This window comes from Dermacentor silvarum, chromosome 8 (genome assembly GCF_013339745.2).
Source record: "Dermacentor silvarum isolate Dsil-2018 chromosome 8, BIME_Dsil_1.4, whole genome shotgun sequence".
NCBI lineage: Eukaryota > Metazoa > Arthropoda > Arachnida > Ixodida > Ixodidae > Dermacentor > Dermacentor silvarum.
The window spans coordinates 114,595,664-114,613,313 of record NC_051161.1 but is presented as its reverse complement, the minus strand read 5'-3'; the positions used below and the strand labels follow the sequence as shown (position 1 = coordinate 114,613,313).

Here is a 17,650-nt window from a genome sequence, read left to right as displayed (position 1 = left end):
GGGACCTCTACGAGGCCTGCACACCATGGTGTGGATCTCTAAATTCGACAGATGATTTCTTCGTTTTTTAGTTTATTCACTTCTTCTCCCCCCTACCTGAGCGGAATGCGTATCCGACTTCAGACCAACAGAGAAAAAGTTGCAGTTTCCCTCACAAAGTTAAGCATCGATTGCGATAGCAAATTAGTGGACAGCTATACGAAGTAAAGATAGTGGTTTTATCGGCCGTATGAACTCGTAAACAAAGGCATACTAACGAGATTAACAACTATGCTGTCACGCGCGCACAAAAATCATAAACACATCTCAGTCGATGAATATACCTCCGTGCTGAATGAGCGAGCTAGCGTGCGTACCTTCGTGCTGCCTCTCGCATCAAGGCTAACTAATACTCGAAAACAGAGGGAAAAGCGGACTCTGTGCCTGTCGCAGATGGCTTTCAAGACACAGTGTGCGGTCGCCCTGGCTGCACGTAGTAGAACGCCTCCCCCCTCCCTACCCTCCCTCCTGAGCCTTGCGCGCGACGTACACCGGCAACTACGTACAGTTTTAACAGCGGAGATGTATAAGCTCTTGGTTAGGCCACGTAGTGTGAACGAAAAACTGCGGCTGGCGATGACGTCACCGCGCGTTGCCTAGCAACCATCTCGCGGAGCGGCGTGTGCTTCGCCTCCTCTCAGTGCCATGCGCATGTTGCCTTCATATGGGACGTAAGGAGAGGGAAGGAGAGAATGCGCACGGCGTACGCTATGCTCGGGAGAGAGAAAGAGAAAATGAGAGCGAGATAGAGAGTATGAAATTGTAGCAGCACCAACAAGGCAACGCGCAGAGCTGCTGGTGATGCCGTCAGCGTTTACCCGCGCTCGGCTCGTACGAACGCGCGCGGTGTTCGTGACTGCAGCCTGCGCCTCTGGAGGCGGCTCGGCAGGTTTTGACCAGCCACGCCCCGGCAAGTGTGGAGGCACCGCTTCGCCGTGAAGTCACCAGGGAGATCAAGCTCGGAGTCGCCGCGACGGCGGCACAACTCTCATTGACTCTGTGGCGAGTACACGTAGCCTTGACATGGGACGACCAAAGATCCGGACACCCGAAGAAGCCGATCATCTTGAAGCGCGTCGCACGGTCAAGTGAGAATCTGCCTGTCGGCGGTGAGCCGATTCGGAATACCGTACCTAGCAATACTTAGTATGGTAATACCTGGAAGAAGCTAGATCGATCACCAGCTCGTGTTTACTCAAGCCTTGCACCACTAGCGCAAGCTGCCCACATTTTGGTTGATACAGAGGCCTCGCTAAGACAAAGTAGCAGGGAACGTACCATGCAAGTACTGTTTACAGTGGCCCAGATCGATAAGCTGTTCCCCGGTGGCTTGGTCGAGCGAGGCGGGCCACCTGGAATATGAGCCGGGCACGACGGAAACTTCCACGCCTGTGTCTATTTTCAACTGATGGGGGTAAACGTTCACCAGTACCACGAAGTTCCGGCCTTGTTTTTGCGACGACTTGACGGAGAGCAGCTGGAGGTGACTCAGGCTGTCCTGACCGGCACGCTATTCCGAAATGTCCCCATTTCCCGCAAATGTCGCAGGTCGCTTTTCCCGCAGGACAGATGGAGGCTGAATGCTGTTCGTTCTTGCAGTAACCACATGTACACTTCTGGGAGCTTCAAGGCTCGTCGCGGTGCTGGTTCTTTCTGCTTCTGGAATATTACCGAAAGCGTAACCCGGTCGTCGTCTTGGTTTGCTTCCGCGACATGGCGTCTACGTACAGGGACCCCGGTTGCATGTTACCATTCAGCAATTTCGTTCTTGATCTTGACGTCTTCATGCTATTTAATTTAAGTGAGTGGTTCCTTCAGCGTCAGTTTTGGGTTTCAACAAAGCTGGCCATGCAAGCGAGAACCGAGCATGCGCTCAACGAACCGGTTGCCTATGAAGCCATACTTCGACAGCTGAAGACGAATATTTGCACTTTTTCAATATGATCCGTGCATTGTGAAACAGACGTCTATCGTTTCGTCGGGCATCTGCGTACGTCGGTGGAACCAGATATATTCGTATAATTTGCTGACCAGATGCACGAAATGGCCCGTGTGCGCCTGTTTGTCCGCTTCGAAACAACCTTACGCATTTGCATCCGTAATGACCGAAGCAAGAACTTTTGCTGGAGTACCTTTGCTGGACACGAGCATGCGGATCTTGGTGTCTTAGGAAAGGGTGGGCAGACCCAACGCGAACGAACATTCCTCGAATTGGAATAGCCATGCTGGCCACTGACTTCCGTCATCGAACGCGTAGGGTGGCGGAGAGTGGTAAGTGAGCTGGTGGTTACGGACGCATATGCGGTCGAGCTACCCTGAGCTCGGAGCAACGCATTACTGCCCATGCGTCGTCGCCGTGAATCGAAGAACGCCAACTTTATTTTCGCCCCGCAACAAAAAGATTTATAAGGCGCTACAATCAAGTCAGTTGCGCACTCTTGCGCCCTCCACGGAACCCACCGCTGAATAGCTCCAAGATAGGATTCGCGTTCGTGCTCTTTTTTTTCTTTTCGTATTAGGTACTTTTATTTTCGATAAGTCATCGTGCAACCGCTTTGCCGAGTGTCGAACAAGCTATGAGAGCGCTATGCTTCTAGAGAAGAGAAGTTACCCCTCTACCCCATATTACAAACATTTTAAAATTAAAACAAAAATTCATGATGGGATATTTATGTGCCAAAGCCACGGTCTGATTATAGGGCACGCCGTAGTGGTGGATTCTGGAATAATATGGACAACTTGGTGTACTTTAACCTGCACTAAGTCTAAGTACGCGGGTGTTTTCGCATTTCGCGCCCATTGAAATGCGGCCGCTGTAGCCGAGTTTTGATCCCACGACCTCGTGCTCAGCAGCCCAACGCCATAGCCCACTAAGCAACCACGGCGGGTAAAAAATGTTAAAAGATTACCTTCAAGCTATACTTCGCCATTCTTGCGAAAAATGAAGTACGACGCTTCCAGTAAGCGGCCAAGTATCATTACACCAATGCCTGCGACAGGTTCTCTGCGACAACGCGAAATTTTCGCCACCGCGAAAAGATGACATCTCAGATGCGAAAATATCTATCAAGCATGAATTCACATAGCATCATAGATACATAAATGAATTGTAGGTCTTTTTCTGTTGTCATGATCGCAACTGATTTTCCATGTTTTTACACAAATATGGCTCAAATGTTTTTCGAAGTTCTCTTTGTACTTTTAATTTCATAAAAACATTTAATTTTCAATGCAAGCACATTTTAAAAGGCCTTTTTGGAGATAACTTGAAAGTAGCAATCTAGAGATTCAAGGGCGAAAACGCATATGGCAGAATATTCTTAATGTTCACGGCACTACAGCGAAGGTTCATGACAAGTTGCTGATATTCTGCGTCACTTGAACTGCAGAAAAAAAGAAAACATTTTAAATATTGTTCCCAATGTTTCTAAGATACATGCACAAAATTTCTCGTAATACCTGTACATACACACCGTTTGAGGAGACACATTGAGGCGGCCAACACTTTCGTGTTTGGGAATTGCTTTCATCACCTATATATATTGTGATACCACTACATCATTTATAGTTCAGCGGAAATATTTCCTTTAGGGTCAGAATTGTCGTAATGCATGCGCATGTGGGTCAATGCATGTCCGTCAATGCAATGTAATGCATGTGCGGCAAAATTTTCATTTGGGCGACTTCATGCGTCCGCGTTTTCTAGCGCGAAGAAAGCATTATCGCACCGCATGTGTGGCCTTTTTCCACTTTTATTTCGGCACCTGCCCACACATTCGATTTTCTTCTGTTCATTCATCATGACGTCAACTCCATTCCACCGCCAACTCTTTAAAGGGATACTGACGAATAATATTAAAAAGAAGCAACTGTGCTATGTGACATTTGCTTAAGGGTAAAGGCCTCGAGTCATCTCTTCTAAAATGAACACTGAGTGTCGAGATGTATACGTTTATTGCTGTTTGGTCGGTGTCGTATACCTACGTCAATGAAAATGGGTTCCACTCCGATGTATATTGTCATATCACTACCCAGATTGCTTTCGCAAGCAACATTTGATAACTCAGCGCAAAAAAAGGGCCTTGTACCTTATGTCTCTCACAGCAGGGTAATACTTCACTTTTAAGGTGAATTTTTTCTACTACATGACGCCTTCTTCTTTATTCGGTAGTTAAAAATAATTTTGGTCCCAATTTCTTGAAGAGTCTGTCTTTTTCTCGAAATATAAGCAACACATTTGCGCTGTTAGGTGATTAAGTGACTTAGGAGTAGGTGATTTACCCTGCAGGGCAGCAGACATCATTTCTTCGTATAAACAAAGTCTTTCACCACAGAGTAGAAGCCTTTGGCCTGGTTAAATGCACTTTGCTATCGTCATAACTTAGCGGATGACAAGAAAGGCAACTACCTCACGAAATCAGTGTAATGAGTACTGAAAAACTAAGTTTCTAATTTACTAAATTTCACCTTATCATATGTACAAGGTCATTATTGCGTTCTGCCGTCATTGCAGTGCAGCTTTCAGGACAGCAAATAATACAGAATCATCATTAACAGTGCCAGTTTAGTCGTTGCGGGTTTTCCCCATGGACAGGTTTGTCCTTGCTTAGGGCGAACAAGGGAGCGCGATGTGTTTGCCTCTCCGTGGCAGCAACTCCATTTTTGCCTTTTGACTATGTTCGTCGACATTATTCGCTATTACAGTAACACATGTGTCGTCGGCGAACATGAGTACTTCTGCAGAGTCGGTAATTTGTTGTCGGTCATTGATATATAAGTAAAACAGAAGAAGACCATAAATGAGATCCTGTGGGAGGACACTACAAATACTCGGTTTAGAGGATGTAATACTATTGATTCTCACCTCCTGAGAATGATATTTCATGCAACCTGAAATGATATCAAACACTTTTCCGCGAAACCAACAATTTTTAGGTTGTCTAACGAAATATATCATCGACAGTGTCAATCCTCTTTTTTGTTTTTTTTTTTACATCGACTAGCGTATTTTACACCGACTAGATTATTGAGATGCATTGTCATGTTTATCTGCTGTAGCTGAGAACCAAGATCTGAAGCATACGCATGCTGCTTATGACAAAGCACGTTGTATTTATCTAGAAATGTTTTGATGTCTACTGATATATTATGTTTAAAATATTGATAATAGTAAACAATGTTATGCGCCTTTAGTCTGAAAGGTCAGACAGGTCACCATCTATGTGAATCGGAATTAAATTAGTAATTTTGAAGAAGTTCGATGTTTTGCTTGTTCAACAGAATGATTGAATATACTACATGATACTGGTTCTAGGCCATCAATGTTATCCTTAAGCAACCTCACAGGAATACCATCTTGTAATGTAGCTTTATACACTGTAAACACAAATTAGCCCATATGGACGTTTTAACAGTTGACATGCCCTTTTTCCTCCCAAGCTCAAAACAGGTACTCTCACGAGATGGAGTAAAACAAGCTAGAACCTTTATTTTACCCTCGACCTCATTCAGATGAACATTAAGGGGATGTTGCGGTAGTAAAATGGGGGTTTTCAAGAAATAACTGGCGTTCGTAGATACGGAGTGCTGAATACGCCCATATCTAACCCGATCCAAACAGCTAAATGAACAACTCAGCCGCCAGATGCCGCCTGCCATGACCAACATGGCTCGAGCGATCACCCCGAGCGACAATTTCAGTAGAATTTCTGCACTCAGATTCGAAATATCCCGCGCAAGGTGCGTACGTGCTGTTGCTCTGTTTGGAGTAGCCGCGCTAGCGCTGCAGGCGCTGCAGAGAATGCCGCGCCAAACCCTAAACCATGCAAGCGCCGCGCCGACGGGTCTTCGGAGTGCGCGCGCTCGAAGCGACCAAGCGGCCGCCATTACCACCAGGGTTGGCGCATTGTTCTGCCGTCGTTGGTGTCTCCCGCAGTTTTGAACAGCCAAGACTCCACGGTAAGTGATTTTCAACGACCGCTGCACGTTCTGTGTATGCATATGTGTTCAGAGGCGCTGATACTAGTCATTGAAGGCCTCAGTGCAACAGTTGGCCGTCCCGAACCATTTTGCAAACTTTGCCTTGCATGATCACCGTGTTTGTGCGAGCTTTGTCGTATTCGATGCGAGTGCTTAGAGTGGAGCGTGAGTACTTAGAGAATACATGATTTTAGATGATGCGGAACTTTGCCATGTCTTCGAGGTCTGTTAATTGGATGGCTGTGAGCGTTCTTGATGTTTCCCCAAGCGCAAGCCACTACCGGAGAAGTTATGTGCAGTGCGGGGTGAGCTAAGCCGCCAAGCTTCGCCGCCTAACCGCGGCCTTAAAATGTGTCAACTCGTTACTGCGATGCGCGTGTGTCCGGGTTTCGGCGCTTCTTTGTGCGCGGTATCTGCTAGCTGCCTCGTACGTGCCGCCAATCCCCTCGTACGGTTGTGTGCAGTAGGTCGCTTACTAAGCGCGCACTGTGTAGATTTGCCGGTACGATCCGGGCCAGCGTCTGTCTCTTTGCGCCCACGCCGCTGATTGTGCAGGCAGTGCACAATTGCTGCGCGTAGCCGCGCAGCTTGGTGAGCCAGCACCCGTCGACTTTGGTCTTGAAGAAACTCTTTAGATTACCGTTCACATTACCGGATACGCCGTCACTCGACCCTTGGCGGGCAGAAAACGATGCGGTTGGCTTGACCAAACATTAATTTACGCGACAGCGTTGGCGGTGATAGGTCACGGGAACGTAGCGCGGTGGCTGTGTTATTTGCTGATGCAGTGACTACTCCTCCTATGCAAGCACTATGCAATATCTATATAGTCGGCGATTGTACAATGTTATTATTCGACTGCCCGCTCTGTGCACTGGATGCCTTGACTTGTTTAATGTTTGTTTTGCTGCTGCACCATTGCGTACAAATCAGTTTTTATTTCTAGATACCAAATTCATACAAAGTCGCCCTTTCAAACTCAGGATCTTATCACACTTGACAGTGCTACCGTACTGTGCACGAGTAATATTAACACAATTCCTGCTGCTGCTAAAAAAAACAATGGCTGGCTGATCAACCCAAATCTGACAGAAATGTGCTTCAGGTCCGCCATTGTCTATTGTAAAAAGAGATACTACCTTGGTATTCAATGTCAGTGACACTCATTAATTATGCATCCTCTTGATCGAAATAATTATCTTGGAAGCCATTTAGTTTATGTGATCAGTAAACATTTAATGGCTTAAGTGCATAGGGGCATGCATTGGGTAACGGCTCTAGTTGTAAAGAGTAAAGCCTGTTAAAATATAAGATTTTGGCAAGCATAGTTTACCATTATTGTAAGCTGAACAACATACAAAACTCAGCGTAGCAGCGGAAGTAATCCCATTTTAACTTGCGGCCAGCTGTTGCGTGCTCTATGTAACATTGCTGTGTCTAATTTTTCACTTGTGTTTCAAGACTTCAGCCGTTTCATTGCCAGCTGTAAGGATGAAGCAGCTTCATAGCGGGACATGAGACGCCTTCCAAGTTCCCCTTTTCAGCAACAGAGGCCTAGGTATGCTCTTACCTAGTTTTTTACCCTGTATCTTTTACCTGCAATGGCTAGTTTTGTGGCTTCAGTTAGAGGGAATGCTGTGACACCTGTTCCATGGGACAGAACATTATATAGGCTTGTGTGTTCCAGTAAGAAAATAAAAATGCTGAAGGAGCCCAACATGACGTATTTCAGGACAAATGTATCATGTAAATTACTATGTGACAAATATAAAAAAACCGACAAGACTTGGTGCACAGTGTGCAGATGTGTGCATCAGAATAACGACGAAAACCTTGTGCAAATTTTAAAAAATATTCACTATGTTGTTTTGTGTGCCATTATTATCATTGTTCTCTATCACACTATTGCAAAACTGTGCTCTCTAGTATTGCATGGTTAAAAACACAGTTCAAGTACATCATTTGCCTTCACCGTCGTATTCATAGAACATATGCATATAAACAGAGTGGAATTCTTAAAAAGTTGCTTTGCTTCACCGACCCTAATTTTAGGTCCTTCTCAAGTTTTCTGATCTATTTAAAAAAAAGTATCATGAACACTTTCCAGGGTTTACAGGCAGCTTAAGCACATTGTGCCAGATTGTGAAGCCAAAGAGGTCCCAGTGTCTATAGTGGTGTCTGGTAAATGCAAGTTTCTTGATTGATGCTTTATGCTTAGTACCAATTGGATTAAGTCATGATTTTAGCAAAATGTTTGTTTTCCAGGCAAATGTCATTTGATGTGTGTCGAAAGAATCACACTTTTTAATACAGTTGCTCATTCTCTAAGTCCACTGCTTGGTATTATGAAATGCATGTGCCTTGTAAGCATAGTGCTTGGCCTTCAGCTTAAGGTAGTATTGGCACGCTTGCAAGCACATAAAGTAGCATTAATACAAATGTGAAAACAGAAGTGATAACACGACACAGCTATGTATAAACATTTTCACATGAGCGCAATCCTTAGGAAAGTAAGTACAAATATAATAATGTGATTATATGATAAACAGTGCGGATGTTTTAGGAGCATGGCCTTTTACCGTCATATAAAATAACAGTACGTTATTTAGGATTATAAAACTATTTGCCTTATTTGTGTCCAACTGCTCTAAATTTGAAAATTTTCGTTGCTTGCATTAGGAAGTTTTTGGGAGTGTCTTGAGTCACTGCCAGAATTAAATTTGTAATTGGAGCCATCGTATGTGTGATAACAAAACAAAAACATTTTGGAACCAGTTGACTGTTATGCAGTATGCTAAGTGTGCAGATTAGAACAGTAACTTATATTTTCATTGTAGACATCTATAAAGTGTGTATGTACACATCTTGAAGTCGTAGACTGTGCAGTTTTATTCAGATGTGTGATTGTGTGGATGTAGGTTTTTCTGTATAGCATTGTCTAGCATTTTTAGCAGTACATTAAGGTGTGAAACAAACAGAAAAATATTGTTCAAACAAAAAGGTTATTGAAGTTTACTCTTAAGAGGCTTAAGCACATTTGGATGACTTTACACCATGTAGTAAGACGAATAAGAACTGAGCTGCTCGTCACAACCATATGGCACCAACAAACAATGAAGACAAGGAAAGAAAAAAGAACAGCAGTGAAGTGGACCAAAGGACAACTCGTTGCTGATGGGAGCTGTATTCACATCTGCATGATGCATTCAATCTTTGATTGAGTTAAAGCAACCGCTCTTCCTCCTGTTCACTTTGTTGCACATTTCTGTGTGTGTACTAAGTCTGGCCTTGTAAGCGTTAGGCAGTGCTACTCGTGGCCTTGGTGCTGGATGTAACACATCCTTCTAACTGTAGGTGTCATGTATTATGTGAACCTAAGTTTTCTTGAATTCATGTACCCCGCAAAAGCTGCACTTGAAACAATATGCTATATATGCCACCATTGCCATGAGTAGCACTGGCTGACAGTCCCATGGCCAGACATTGATTTACCTTGCTTAACTATTCTGCAAAACTGTTTTGCATGCAAATGTGGTGATTAGTATACATGCTAAACGCCTCACAGCATAAAATTTTTGATATGCATCTTACAATTCTTATTATTTTGTTTTAACTCAGGATGCCATTCTACCTGTGCTGCATTGTGTGGCTGACCACTCCAAGGTTCTCAGCAGAATCATTACACAGGTGTGTACCTTTGTGATTCTGAGTACGGGTATTTTTCTAGTTTACATTTGGTGTAATTGCACACATGAAATGAAAAACAGATTAAAATATGAGCTGACAGGCACTGTCTCCAAACTTTAGTTACAAAGGCAAATTTTTTAAACAGTTGTCTTTATAGCAATACAAAAGAACGTGCACATCAAAACACCAGTATCTAACAAGCAACATCATTGTAGTGTAGAATAAACCAAAACATCATACGAAAACTTGTACTAAGTTAGGGACTGTATTAAAATATTATGAGAAACACCATTTCTTAAGAACGACAGTTTGTGTATTGGAGCCTTATACTATTTCTCGGGTTACTCTGTCTCGTTTTGTGAACCCAAGTGATGTCTTTTTCTTTTGGTTAGTGATTTTACTCAGACCGCTGCATATTTTGGCGCAGTCGACGATCAATATCTGTGACCGCTTCAAGTGGCAAGCCGTGCTCCCCGCGACAAATACTTTGAACAGTACTGTTATTGAGGCAAAAGTGCCTACAGCTACTTCTGTGGAAGATCATGCAAACTGAATAACCTATATAAAAGCATCAGGTGACTCCGCTAAGAGCCTTTTATGCCCTACACACCAGACTAGGATGCAAGATTTAGGTTATTTTGCAACCAAGACGCCCACATACTTAAAACATGAATAACGTGGCGAGTTGAGAATATTGGTACATTATTACGAGAATTTCAGCCCAATAAAACACAAGGACGACACAAAGCAACGACCAGGACAAGCGCTGAATTTGCAACAGGTTTTATTGTAGCGAATTTCACATATATATGCACTATCCAACACAGACGTCATTATCTGCACATGCGTAGAAATACCATCTCTTTATCTGAGAGTTGTATCGATGGCACGCTAACACACCTTTCCTCTAGCCGGGCAATACGATCTGCTTCAACAATTTCTCGAGTGAAGCGCGATTTGCTCTTCATAATGACAGACATGTTATGTATGTCAGGTGAACAATCCTTACATGTTAAACATTGACACGCCAGGAAACCTTGAGTCTTTCCCTTCATGCGCGTTTTTCACATAGTTTGCATGCTCCCTAACATTTATCCTTAGATTCACGCATCTCCCAGTTTGGCCAACATACACCTTTCAGCATCTTAGAGGGATTTCGTATACTACACCTTCTGCACAATCAACAAAGGGTGGAGGTTGCCTATGCGTTGTGCCGCAGGCTTGCTCCTTTCTTATCTCTGGGTCGGTCATTGTGTAGAGCTTGGATAGCCTGTTAGGTGTGGTGAATACGACTTTTACGTCGTACTGCTGGGCCACCTTTTTCAGGTTGTCTGAAAGCTTGTGTACATACGGTATCACAGCTACCTTCTACCTGCGCGGTGATACTGTATGTTCACAAGCTTTCACACAACCTGAAAAAGGTGGCCCAGCGGCACAACGTAAAAGTTGTATTCACCGCACCTAACAGGCTGTCCAAGCTCTGCACAATGACCCACCCAGAGGTAAGAAAGCCTCAAGCCTGTGGCACAATGCATAGGCACCCTCCACCCTTTGTTGATTGCGCAGAAGGTGTAGTCTACGAAATCTCTCTAAGATGCGGAAAGGTATATGTTGGCCAATCTGGGAAATGCATTAACGTTAGGTTAAGTGTTAGGGAGCATGGAAACTATGTGAAAAACGCGCATGAAGGGAAAGACTTTCAAGGTTTCCTGGCTTGTCATTGTTCAACATGTAAGGATTGTTCACCTGACCTGTATTACACGTCTGTCATTATGAAAAGCAAATCGTGCTTCACTCGAGAAATTATTGAAGCAGAACATATTTACCAGCTAGGGGGGGGGGGGGGAAGGTGTGTTAGCATGCCATCGATACAACTCTCAGATAAAGAGATGGTGTTTCTACGCATGTGCAGCTAATGACGTTTGTGTAATGAAATATATGTGAAATTGGCTACAATAAAACTTGTAAGTTCAGCGCTTGTCCTGGTCGTTTCTTTGTGTCGTCCTTGGGTGCTATTGCGCTGCAGTTCTTGTAATAATGTGCTGTGGCTTTTTTTTCTTCTTTTTGAGTCTGTTGTTTAAAAGGTCATTTTCCTTTTCAGTGTGTTAGATAAAGTCAGTCACAGGAAGGTTGCGACTATATTTCGATTTCAGCAGCCCTTTGTGTGACTTGACACAATTACTTCACACGTTGCAAGCAACCTTATTTTTTAAATGTATGCCTTTATTTCAGCATGGAAAAAAATCTGACATGAAACAAGGTCATAAGTACTGCTTAGCATTTGTACGATATTCCGACAGAAAGGTGAAAAGTAATAAATCTATGCTTTCATAAATTTTCTACCTAATCTACAAAGTTTCTTAATGGGAATGAGACAAATTCATTTCTTTGCACTAGCCTATAACAGAAACAACAAATTACAAACTTAGCTTTTAAGAGGGCCTTGAAAGGGGCCCAAGGGTGTGTGCAGTTGGTGTGCGGGTGCTCTTTTCTAGCGCAGCCATCGCCGCACATGGCTGTTGGTGCAGCTGAGCACATATGCAGCCTGCGCACCTTGTTCTAGAAGTAATCTGCTGCGTGTGCAAAGAGTGGGCATGCTGACATGGTGTGGCATTATATGCATTGTCTTCCCGCTTTGCGAGCACGACTATAGCGTGACAAAAGCAGCATGTGGCCATTTGGTTATCACAATTCTGGTGTATAGCAACCACAAAAAGTGAACGAAGATGTGCACACATGACACAAGCCTCAGCTCTCACCTCGAGCTTTATAATCAAGAAACAGACAATATATAATAACAAGTGGTGATGCGATGCGATGTTATCTATTAAAAGTTTTTGTGCAGTGCAACTGATAGATGACTGATGCATTTGTCTTTCTTTTTAAGTTTCAGAAGCCACAATTGCCTGGAATGTTGTCTGGTCACGATGCGGGGCTACAATGTGAGTTTTGTTGAACACAGTACTGCCGCCACATTTGTTAGTGTTTCACAACGCATGAGGGCAGGTTGTTTCACACAGATGAGTCATGCTCCCCCAATCACGCATTAATATAGAATCCCATCTGTCCAATGTACGCACATCCTTTTGAGGACTCCAGACTGTACAAAACACTTGTGGCCTAGTTTGCCAGATGCATATTATGCCGTAAGCCCTAACCAACCTTCATTTTTTTACTTCTGCCTTTTTTGTCACAGCACAAAACCGTCCTAACAAGGGCCTGTGAAAAAATGATTTGCACAACTGAATTAGGCATGATGATGGAATATAATGAATGAGATGAGCCAAGTAAAAAAATGGTCACAGTTTCGTATGCTTTTGTGCTTTTTCATGGGAAAACGCATTTGGTCCCAATGGGCTAAATGCTTTTTTTTCTGTAGGAAGCTTGTGAACAGAGATTTGCTCTGATGTGAGAAAAAGTACTGCAGCCAGGAAAACAATTTCGTTGTTGTGTGTGGCACGATATGAAGGAGGTGATGCACTGAGCAACAGAGGTTGTGTACAGTTGGCCATGGCCATCTTGTTATGCCTACATTGTGTAGACAGATATTGTAATAATTTGAGATTGGGGTGAATCGGGTTTGTGCCTAACAAATGTCATCCGCACATTGCAACATACTGCAAAAAAGTGGGTTCATCCTTGCGTTCCACAAAACTCGTTATAGCCTAAAATTATGAAACTTGGACATCATAACAAGCACAACGGAATGCGGACCCAAAGAGACCCAGACTGGATGGGCGCTAGTCTATATCTCTTCTTTGTGTTCGAGTTCCTTCCTGCTTGTTATGATGTCTAACTTCGGTTATCACAAACAAGCCCAAACTTCTGCATTGAACAGAATTATGACCAGAGAGTACATAAGAAAGTTATGCTTTGGCAGATTCACAATGCAAAGGAAAAATGCATCGCTCATTCTCAGTTACTTTCGATGAAGAAATTGTTTTCATATCACCACGTGTTATTTGCGATTTCTGTTTTCTTATTAAAGCTAGAGTTGAGAGTAGGCACTTGTGTCCTGCTTGTCATTGTCTTCATTTAGTTTCTGTGATGCCATTAAGCCAGAATAAATCCATGACATGAACTGCCAGTTCATATAGCTCTACATTGTATGCAGTATGGCTGCTGGCCTGACTTTGCCAAGTGCGAAGTAGCAGTAAAAACTTCAGAAGAGTAGAACTTTGGGCCAGTTGGTGATGCATATTAGAGTACGGTGAAGTGCAATAGATGGGACAATTTGAGGTGAGAAAGACGGGCGAAGCTCTACTGACAACTGTGAACGTTTATTGGAAAATTTTGCTGCACCAGGACAATGCGCACAAGTGCCCAAGACACCCAAAACCAACAATAAACAGAGCAGGCACAAAAAACAAGAAAATACGGCAAAAATTGATAACATGTGCACAATCTCTTCTTCAAACGTGATAATTGGGAAGCATGTGTACTCTGTCAACTGCGCACAACTGGCACAAAAGACATCAAAAATGAAACAGAAGTAGAACTAGCTTAGCTGTGGCTACCTGTGAATAGCGCTTCTTTGTTTGAAGTGCCACCAAAACCACGCTGATGCACGTATCAGATGCAGAATTGAAAATAATTTTCAATTAACACTGCTTCGAAAAGCTCGCATTCTAATTTTGTTTTTCCATGGCCTACAACTTCCACATTCTTCAACTACATATAGCAACCGCAACATTTGCAGTCCAAGGCAAGATCCAACCTCTTCTTATTTCAAACACCTGAAGGGCTGTCGCAGCCTGTCGTTCAGGTACTGGCCAGTCTGTCCCAAGTAAACACGACCGCTGCTTGAAGGAATTCTGCACATGACAGAAGTAGCGCATGGGACATACTGGTACTCGTGGTTCGTCATACAGTATTTCCTTACTCGACTACCCGTAACGTGTTTGCACAGTTGTGCCAACTTGCATGGTGCAGGAAACACAGGAACCACCCCATACTTCCCTGTGACTTTCATCAAGTTGTGTGAAACCTTATGCACATAAGCGTTGTCCCTTGAGGGGGTGGATGTGTTGCTGAGGTTTCACACAACTTAAGGAAAGTAGCAGGGAAGTATGGTTGGGTCTTGTGTTTTTTGTGCCATGCAAGTTGGCACAACTGTGCAAATGCGTCGTGGGTAGTCAAATTAGGAAATACTGTATGACGAAACGTGAGTGTCAGTATGCCCCATGCGCTAATTCTGTCGTGTACAGGATTCGTTAAACTGTGGTTGTGTTTACTTGGGACAGACTGACCAGTGCCTGAGCAACAGGCTGCAAGAGTACTTTAGGTGTTTGAAATAAGGAGAAATGTGGGATCTTGCCTTGTACGGCAAAAGTGTGTTATTGTGGCTTTGGGGGCACTTTAACCAAAGAAGTGCGATTCATAGGTAGCCACAGCTCAGCTAGTTCTTCTATTTCTGTTTTCTTGTTTATTCCTCTTGGGCCAGTCGTGCGCAGTTGACAGCGTACACATCCTTCCCAATGGCCATCACATTCATAAGAGAGTGTGAGTGCGTTGTTAGCCATCTTTGCCATATTTCTTTGTTTTTTTGCGCCATCTCTGTTTGTTGCTGGTTTCGGGGTGTCGTGGGCGCATGTCCTGCTGCAGCGAAATTTTCTAATAAACGTTCAGTTGTCACTTGCGCTTGTCCCGTCTATTGCACTTCACCATACTCTAATAGCAGTAAGAAGAGCAACCAACTCATCCAAGCAATAATCAAAGCCCACAGAATTGCCAAATTGAAGGAGAAATGTTTGCCTGTAGGACCTGTTTTGTGAACAGATAAGGAAATGGCATACTTGTTTGCAAACCAATGACCAGGTGCATTTTCCATGCACATACATTATTGTGTGTAACTACTCCCTGCTTCTTAGATTGTTATGACTTTTATCAAGCATTCCAGAGTACTTGACTGTTTGTCTTGTAAAATTAAATCAGTTGTCATTCAGCACGGCGTGTCAATTTCTATAAGTCCTTACTTTGTCTTTGTACTTGGCGCTGCTCACACCTGAATATGAATTTCCAAACAGCCTTTTTTTAGATTATAAACAGAATACTTTTAGTATGTATTTCATTACAAAAACTTTCTCAATTTTAGGAAGAATTCCTGCTGACCCCAAGCATGGTGTGAAATGAAGAAATGGCACTCCACATCCATAGAGAGCTTGATTTCCCCTGTTTCATGCTTACTTGTTGGCATAGCCAGTCTGTTAGCTTAATTTTTGGTTCTTCCCTATTGAATGCTCAAGAAAGGCACCAAAACTGTCATTCATTGAAAAAAACATTTGTGTTTGCAGACACTGCCATGCACAAAGCCCTTGACCTCATTGAATGTTTTTAAAAGAAAATGCAGCTTCTGTGTGCAGCAATAGACTGAAAAAAACGAGAGCAAACAGGAAGGTTGCGACATTAGTGTTCAAGAGTTGGCCAACAAAGGTCACAAGCTGAAGCCAACATCTTTACAAGGGAACAAATGGATTTAGCCTGAGACATTCCTTGTTCGACCAGCCAAGTCTCCTTGTCGAAATATGTGCTCTAGCCTGAGGCATACATATCCCGTTCTACCACTCTCGATCAACAATACACCAATACAATTAGCAACTCGTGGCAAGGTCGTAAATTCACGTTCGAAGGGAATGTAGTGTGCACCCTGCAAGGTAGCATAAATAGTATGTTATTTACTTGAATGAAATGCAGATTTGCTTGGCAGTTATTTTATCCCCATGTTATAATTGGAAAGCATGGTTCCTAAGAGAGAATAATAAGAGAGAATAAGAGAGAGAGAGTTCATGCAGTTTTGCTCCTTCATGTAAGTTCACACTGTTACGGTTGCTACACTACCAGTCCTGTCTGCGACTGCATAGTAGTGTTCCGATTACACAGCCCAATTCAATAGAAGAAGTAGGCTTTTTCCTCAGAAAATGTGCTGCCGCTTCACAGCTTGATGCAGACAAGTATTTTATATCTGGATGGTGACTGCAATAGGATGAGCTTTTTAAATAAGAGCGATATGCTGTTTCAAGTGCAATTAAATGCAATTTCAAATGACCTCAGCTTGGGGGATCACACGATGGGAGGCCAATGTGAGAAGGAGGATTTGATATTGTTACGTTTGATATGTTACATTACATACTGTGACAATATCTTACAACGAGGCACTTGAACATGAGAAAGCACGACTTATTTAATCTAAAGTTGCTACTGTTGGATATGATCAGAGAAAGTACTTATTCGTGACTCCATTTGCAACATGTTACAATGCTGGCTTAATATTTTGCACTGGGTAGATGAAAAAACCACTGCTTGCACAATATTCAACTAAACAAGGTAGCCATGCTAAAGTGTCCATGCAGAACACAACTCATGCACTATTAGAAAATAAATACACAGGGTGATCATTTCTAAGTTTTATGGAATTTTTAAAAATCGCCTGTGGCAGACAGGATAATTCTTGTCCTTGAGCTGGACTATTTGAAGATTCGGATTACTAGCACAAGAAATCGAAACACATATTCAATTAGTTAACAAAAGTTTCAGTAATTAACTTCTTAACTGATTAGTTTACAGCACATATTGCAATTAACAAATGGTAGCCAGAGAGCTTGCAAGACTTATCTACTTGAAATGGATTTCCAGGATGACACCAGTTTAGAGATATTATTTCCAAAGTGTGGGACAAAATACATGGGCGTTCTAGTTACTTTTGTGCTTCAATGCAGAAGATAGCATTTTGTTAAAAAATGCAAGTTGATCAACAGTGCATTTTTAGGGCAAGTTTGATGGCGTATATCTCCAAACTGGTGTCATTCTGGAAATTCATTCCAAGTGGATATGCCTTGCAAACTCACCGGCTACAATTCGTAAATTGCAATATGGGCCGTAAGGTATTTAATTCAAAAGATAATTAGTGGATTTTTGTTAATTAGCTGAATATGTGCTACAATTTGTC

General features: G+C 43.0%; 1 long non-coding RNA gene across 1 annotated transcript; it reads left to right on the top strand.

The window, feature by feature from the left end:
- Positions 1–5,848: 5,848 nt before the first annotated feature.
- On the top strand, positions 5,849–16,399 carry LOC125947323 (uncharacterized). The gene is made up of 4 exons (XR_007468184.1): positions 5,849–5,997; positions 7,480–7,576; positions 9,637–9,705; positions 15,800–16,399. It is a non-coding gene; the product is annotated as an uncharacterized LOC125947323 (long non-coding RNA).
- The last annotated feature ends 1,251 nt before the right edge of the window (positions 16,400–17,650 follow it).